General features: G+C 46.8%; 1 protein-coding gene across 1 annotated transcript in view; it reads right to left on the minus strand.

The window, feature by feature from the left end:
• Window positions 1–1814, minus strand: part of ZBTB40 (zinc finger and BTB domain containing 40) — a 77024-nt gene extending 75210 nt beyond the window's left edge. Inside the window, exon 1 of the mRNA XM_052635728.1 lies at window positions 1676–1814. The gene's annotated coding sequence lies outside the window, so the exon portion shown is untranslated. The remainder of the gene's footprint in view (window positions 1–1675) is intronic.
• Between the last annotated feature and the right edge of the window lie 5406 nt (window positions 1815–7220).

Consider the following 7220-nt stretch of genomic DNA (forward strand, 5'->3'; position numbering starts at 1 on the left):
GAATCACTCAATAAAATTAACTACTAATTTTACTATAAAGATGCTATGACAGCTGTATATGAAATTATCTTTGATTGCCTGTATGCCATCTGTCCAAGCCTCTACAGAATTTATTTCCATGGAAGGGCAGAGATGACACTGATCTTGTTCACCATTGTATTTCTATTTCCAGGAGTCTGAATCATTGCTAGTATTTTGTAGGCACTCCACAAATACTGAATGCTTAACAGATGCATGCATACAAGCATGGGGTACTCTGAATCTACTTGTTAGTTAAACTAGTGATGAATAGTTGGGTTTGGGAACAACTCCTATAAAAGAACAAAGTCTAAATTAGAAAGTGGGGGTGCAGCAGAAGTTTGATGGTTTAGCCAAGTAAGAGGAAATTTTCATTTTGAGGTTGTAATTAAAATCCACAAACCATTGGCTTCCACTCCAAGGAAGAACCAATAGTGCCAGGTTGACAGATCTAAAAGGATAAAATCCAAACAGAATGACATGGGTCCCCAGGCAGGTGGCTCCCAGGAGCAACTTGCCAGACCCGTAATCTATTTAGGCTCTAAAACAGCTTAACCTCTCAGAACCTGGGCTTTCAACTCATGCAAAACGGACACATGGACGGACAAAAGTTGCTGGCACAAAAGCGCTGTGCATTAATATAAATAAGCATCTGGCTTGCTGCAGGTGCTCAGTAGATGGTACTGTTATTCTAAGGAGGGGAAACAATTCCATTTGGAATAATAAACCAATAAAACCAGAAGTAATGGAAGCCAGAGTGTGTGGTTAACTACAGAGCTCTGGGGTACACAGGGCAGTAACTCGAGTTTCCCACTCGCGTGAGAAGGGGCCTGAGGAGTCCCTGAAGCCTGAAGGACACGCTGACCCAGCCTACTTGTGTCTACAGCTGGGCCTGCCACACTGCTGCCAAAGGCCAAAGACCGCGTCGGCTTTGGGGATCAAAGCATCACAGCCATCAGATTTAAGTCTTGCAACTACTCAAATTCGCTCTTCCACGAGGAAAGCGGCCATGCACAAATATAGAAACCACGAACACGGCTGTGTGCCAAGAAAACTTCACTGATGGACACTGGAATTTGATTTCCTGTTAACTGTCACAAGTTATGCGAAATACTTTCTCCTTCAACCAGTAAAAAAAAAAAGTAAAACCTTCTTAGCTCCCGGCAGACAAAAAAAAAGGGGGGGGGGGGGAGGGGAGTGGTGGCTTTGGGCCAAGGCCACAGTTTGCGAGGCCGGGGTAGGCGTAGGGATTTTAGGGGGGCGGGGGGGGGGGGGGAAGTGCGAGGAGCAGCTGCGAGTAGGCCTCCGATCGCGCCGAGCAGTCGGCGATGCTGGGCGAGGGCAAGTCCCCGGCAGAGGGCGGGCCCCAAGCGGGGCCTAGGCCCGGACGAGCATCCCGGTTGGGACCCCGGGGCATACCCCTCGGCCGGAGACGAGAGCGGAGCCTGCGCTCAGGAGTGTGGGCCGCTCCGGGGGTGCGGTAGGGAAGTTCCAAGTTCCCCCCGGGGCGGGAACAGACGGCTGGGACACTCGGCAGGGCGCAGCGGGCTTCACCAGGCCGAAGGGTCTCTGCGCGCCCCTCGTTTGGGGCGCCTCCCGGCCCTCAGCGGCAAAAGGGGTCTCCAACGCGGAGTCCCGGCCCCGTTTCTATGGTTACCTGTTCAGGACCGATTCAAACTGCCGTTCTTTATTGACAGCGCCATAGAGGACACGAACACTCCTACCCGAAGGGAACAATAAAGCTTTCTCCATTCAACAGCGCTAGAGACGCCAGAGGGCGGCCATCTTGAGGCCGGCGCTGAAGGCGTATGAAGAGGGGGAAGGGGCAGCCCGGCCTGCCTCGCGCGCCACAGTCACGTGCTGGGGGAGGGGTGGGCCTTCCGGGGGGCGTGGCCTGCGTCACGCGCGCGCGTGCTCTCTACCAATACAGACACGCTCGGACTCGCCGGTTGCTAACCCCTTCTCCGACCTCTGACACTTGACCCTTCGCTCCCCTCGCCACACTCTCTGAGGAAATTCTAACGGGTTTCCACTAGCCTGGGTGAGGCCGCGCTAAGGTTCTCTCATTTCAAACCACGGAGAACATTAGGCACCAAAGGTTTCTTTCCACTTTTCCAAAAACAACAAGTTCACTTGCAAGACAGAGACGTGACCCGAGCCGCGTCCCCAAACGCCTAAGAGGCCATTTTAGGATGCATGGGTTTGGGGTGAAGTGATAGCTTTGCTTTTGCTCTGTTTTTCTGTTAACATGCTGTCGCACCCTACGCATTCCAGTTGGGGGCTCCTCTTGCCACCTTCACGCAGCCGGACAGATGAAATCATATCCAAACTTCAGATAACTTAAGTCACATGGATGCTGGCCCGCTGAACCCCACAATGTCATTCTGTCACTGACAGGCAGCAAATCTTTCTTTCACTGCCAGTCATGCTGCTCGAATCTAGTTGTCTAAGCCCAAGTTCCCGCTTTGGTTACAGCTCTTCCATCCCAGTGTCAATATTCAGTCGTTCTGAAGGGTGTCATTGTTGGACCCACTCCCATCACCTTTTTAATCATACATTCAATCTACTGGGCAAAACTGTCATTTGCGTTGTTGCTGCCATCCAGTTCATTATCTTCTACAGTCACTGTCCAGTATGCGACCTCCCCGCTCGGTGACCACAGACTTCCAACAGTTCCTGTGCAGTGTAGCAATTGGAATGTGTGCTCAGCTGCCCCCCTTTCAGTTGTTTTCACCATCATTATCACTCAGCAGACCCCAGCTGGATAGGTGAGCTTCCCTAGTGGCTCAGACAGTAAGGAATCTGCTTGCAGTGCAGGAGACCCCGGTTAGATCCCTGGATCGGGAATGCCTTCTTCTCCCTGGAGAAGGGAATGGCTACCCGTTCCAGTATTCTTCCTGCAGAACTCCATAGACAGAGGAGCCTGGGTGGCTACAGTCCATGGGGTCGCAAAGTGCTGGACCGGATGGAGAGACTAACACACACAACTGGGTGTACAGAGTCCTTGTTACTGCCCACTTAGTCACTTTCATTAGTATAGTCATATGGCACTATCACATTAAGAGTCAAATTTACTGTAGATGACTGTCACTTTTGTAATCACTAGACTCACACCTATAGCTATTGTGTCTCCTAATCACTTATTTTCACGATCTCTGCATTCTCCTTTGGTGGGAGCACTCAATACCACATTGTCAGATTTAACAAACACATAGAGTGGTGCTTGACGCATAGTAGGTGCTGTTGAAATATCCAATCAGTCAAATTTTTAAAGAGCAGTGTTATTGTCAAGTTACTATATGGAAATGTGGATGGCTTGAGGTTTATTATTCTCAAGCAACAGGAATAAGTGCAGACACAATCTATGTTCACTATTTAAGATTGAATCCTACAGAGACAAGAAGAAGAAAGCAAGAGAAATGTGGATATGTTGAATTCCTGGGATTATGGTTATATAGAATAGGATGATGTTTTAAATAAGTTTTTGTTTCTTATTTTAAGGAGTATACATTTGTTGTAAAAGTGAAGAGGAGCTAAAAGCCTCTTGATGAAAGTGAAAGAAGAGAGCGAAAAAGTTGGCTTAAAGCTCAACATTCAGAAAACGAAGATCATGTCATCCGGTCCCATCACTTCTTGGGAAGTAGATGGGGAAACAGTGGAAACAGTGTTTCCCCAAGATGCTTACTCCTTGGAAGAAAAGTTATGACCAACCTAGATAGTATATTCAAAAGCAGAGACATTACTTTGCCGACTAAAGTCCGTCTAGTCAAGGCTATGGTTTTTCCTGTGGTCATGTATGGATGTGAGAGTTGGACTGTGAAGAAGGCTGAGCCCCGAAGAATTGATGCTTTTGGACTGTGGTGTTGGAGAAGACTCTTGAGAGTCCCTTGGACTGCAAGGAGATCCAACCAGTCCATTCTGAAGGAGATCAACCCTGGGATTTCTTTGGAAGGAATGATGCTAAAGCTGAAGCTCCAGTACTTTGGCCACCTCATGGGAAGAGTTGATTCATTGGAAAAGACTCTGATGCTGGGAGGGATTGGGGGCAGGAGGAGAAGGGGATGACAGAGGATGAGATGGCTGGATGGCATCACGGACTCAATGGACGTGAGTCTGAGTGAACTCCGGGAGATGGTGATGGACAGGGAGGCCTGGTGTGCTGTGATTCATGGGGTTGCAAAGAGTCGGACACGACTGAGTGACTGAACTGATAGAAAATATAGAAAGAATTCTTTCCATCTAAAGGTTTGCTTATTTTTTAAAATTTTATTGAAGAATAGTTGATTTACAATGTTGTCTTAATTTCTGCTGTACAGCAGAGATTCAGTTATGAATATTGATGTATATTCTTTTTCATATTCTTTTCCATTAATGGTTTATTATAGGAAAATGAGTACAGTTTCCCATGCGTTATAGTAGGACCTTGTTGTTTATCCACTCTGTATGTAATAGTTTGCATCTGCTAATCCAAAACTCCCAATCCCTACCCCTACCCCCACTCCACTGCTGGGCACCCACGAGTCTGTTCTCTATGTCCGTGAGTCTCTTTCTGTTTCTGTTTCATAGAAAGTTTATTTATGTCATATTTTAGATTCCACATACAAGTGATAGCATATGGAATTTGTCTTTCTCTTTCTGACTTACTCTGCCTAGTATGATAATCTCTAGATCCATCCATGTTGCTGCAAAAGGCATTATTTCATTCTTATTTATAGTGAAGTAATATTCAATTGGATAGAGAAGGACATGGGAACCCACTCCAGTATTCTTGCCTGGAGAATTCTATGGACAGAGGAGCGTGGTAGGCTGTAGTCCATGGAGTGGCAAAGAGCTGGACATGACTGAGTGAGTAACACTTTCACTTTCTTTCAGTATTCCATTGGCACGTGTGTGTGTGTGTGTGTGTGTGTGTGTGTGGTGTGTATACACACATACACCACATCTTCTTTATCCATTCATCTGTCAATGGACATTTAGATTGTTTTCATGTTTGGTTATTGTAAATGCTGCTCCTGTGAACATAGGAGTGCATGTATGCGTGCTTAGTAGCTCAGTCATGTCTGATTCTTTGTGACCCCATCAGAGGATGAGATGGTTGGGTGGCATCACCGACTTGGTGGACATGAGTTTGAGTAAGCTCTGGGAGTTGGTGATGGACAGGGAAGCCTGGCATGCTTCAGTCCATGGGGTCACAAAGAGTTGGACACGACTGAGCGACTGAACTGATAACTGATACTGATGCCATCCAACCATCTTATCCTCTGTTGCCCCCTTCTCCTCCTGCTTTCCATTTTTCCCGGCATCAGGGTCTTTTCCAATGAGTCAGCACTTTACATCAGGTGGCCAGAGTATTGGAGCTTCAATATCAGTCCTTCCAATGAATATTCAGGGTTGATTTCCTTTCAGAATGACTGGTTTGATCTCTTCGCAGTTCAAGGGACTCTCAAGAGTTTTCTCCAGCACCATAGTTCAAAAGCATCAATTCTTCAATACTCAGCCTTCTTTATGGTCCAGCTCTCGTATCTGTACATGACTACAGGAAAAGCATGAAAGTGAAAGTCGCTCAGTTGTGTCCGACACTTTGTGACCCCACTACTGGAGTGGGTAGCCTTTCCCTTCTCCAAGGGATCTTCCCAACCCAGGAATCAAACCCAGGTCTCCTGCATTGCAGGCAAATTCTTTACCAGCTGAGCCACAAGGGATGCCCACAGGAAAAGTGTAAAAAAAAAGGGAAAAAAAAAAGTTTTGACGATATGGACCTTTGTCTGCTAAGTGATGTCTCTGCTTTTTAATATGCTGTCTAGGTTGGTCCTGGCTTTTCTTCAAAGAAGTTCAGTTTAGTTCAGTCGCTCAGTCGTGTCCGACTCTTTGCGACCCCATGAATTGCAGCACACCAGGCCTCCCTGTCCTTCACCAACTCCCGGAGTTCACTCAGACTCATGTCCATCGAGTCCATGATGCCATCCAGCCATCTCATCCTCGGTCGTCCCCTTCTTCTCCTGCCCCCAATCCCTCCCAGCATCAGAGTCTTTTCCAATGAATCAACTCTTCCCATGAGGTGGCCAAAGTACTGGAGTTTCAGCTTTTAATTTTGTGGCTGCAGTCACCATCCACAGCAATTTTGGAGCCCAAGAAAGTAAAATCTCTCACTGTTTCTACTTTTTTCCTGTATATTTGCCATGAAGTGATGGGACCAGATGCCATGATCATGGTTTTTTGAACATTGAGTTTTAAGCCAGCTTTTTCACTCTCCCCTTTCACTTTCATCAAGAGGCTCTTTAGTTCCTCTTCACTTTCTGTCATTGGAGTGGTATCATCTGCATATCTGAGGTTGTTGATATTTCTCCCAGCAATCTTGATTCCAGCTTGTGATTCATCCAGCCCGACATTTTGCATAATGTACTCTGTATATGAAATTAAAAGACACTCCTTGGAAGGAAAGTTATGACCAACCTAGATAGCATATTCAAAAGCAGAGACATTACTTTGCCAACAGAGGTCCCTCTAGTCAAGGCTGTGGTTTTTCCAGTGGTCATATATGGATGTGAGAGTTGGACTGTGAAGAAAGCTGAGCCCCGAAGAATTGATGCTTTTGAACTGTGGTGTTGGAGAAGACTCTTGAGAGTCCCTTGGACTGCAAGGAGATCCAACCAGTCCATTCTAAAGGAGATCAGTCCTGTATGTTCTTTGGAAGGAATGATGCTAAAGCTGAAACTCCAGTACTTTGGCCACTTCATGGGAAGAGTTGGCTCATTGGAAAAGACCCTGATGCTGGGAGGGATTGGGGGCAGGAGGAGAAGGGGATGACAGAGGATGAGTTGGCTGGATGGTATCACCGACTTGATGGATGTGAGTCTGAGTGAACTCTGGGAGCTGGTGATGGACAGGGAGGCCTGGTGTGCTGCAATTCATGGGGTCGCAAAGAGTTGGACACGACTGAGCAACTGAACTGACTGACTGACTCTGCATATATGTTAAATAAGGGAGGTGACAATATACAGCCTTGGCATACTCCTTTCCCAATTTTGAACCAGTCTGTTGTTCCACGTCCAGTTCTAACTGTTGGTTCTTGTCCTGCATACAGGTTTCTTAGGAGGCAGGTGAGATAGTCTGGTGTTCTCATCTCTTTAAGAATTTTCCACAGTTTGCCATGATCCACCCAATTAAAGGCTTTTGAGTATTCAGTGAAGCAAAAGTAGATG

Source organism: Budorcas taxicolor, chromosome 2 (genome assembly GCF_023091745.1).
Source record: "Budorcas taxicolor isolate Tak-1 chromosome 2, Takin1.1, whole genome shotgun sequence".
Lineage (NCBI taxonomy): Eukaryota > Metazoa > Chordata > Mammalia > Artiodactyla > Bovidae > Budorcas > Budorcas taxicolor.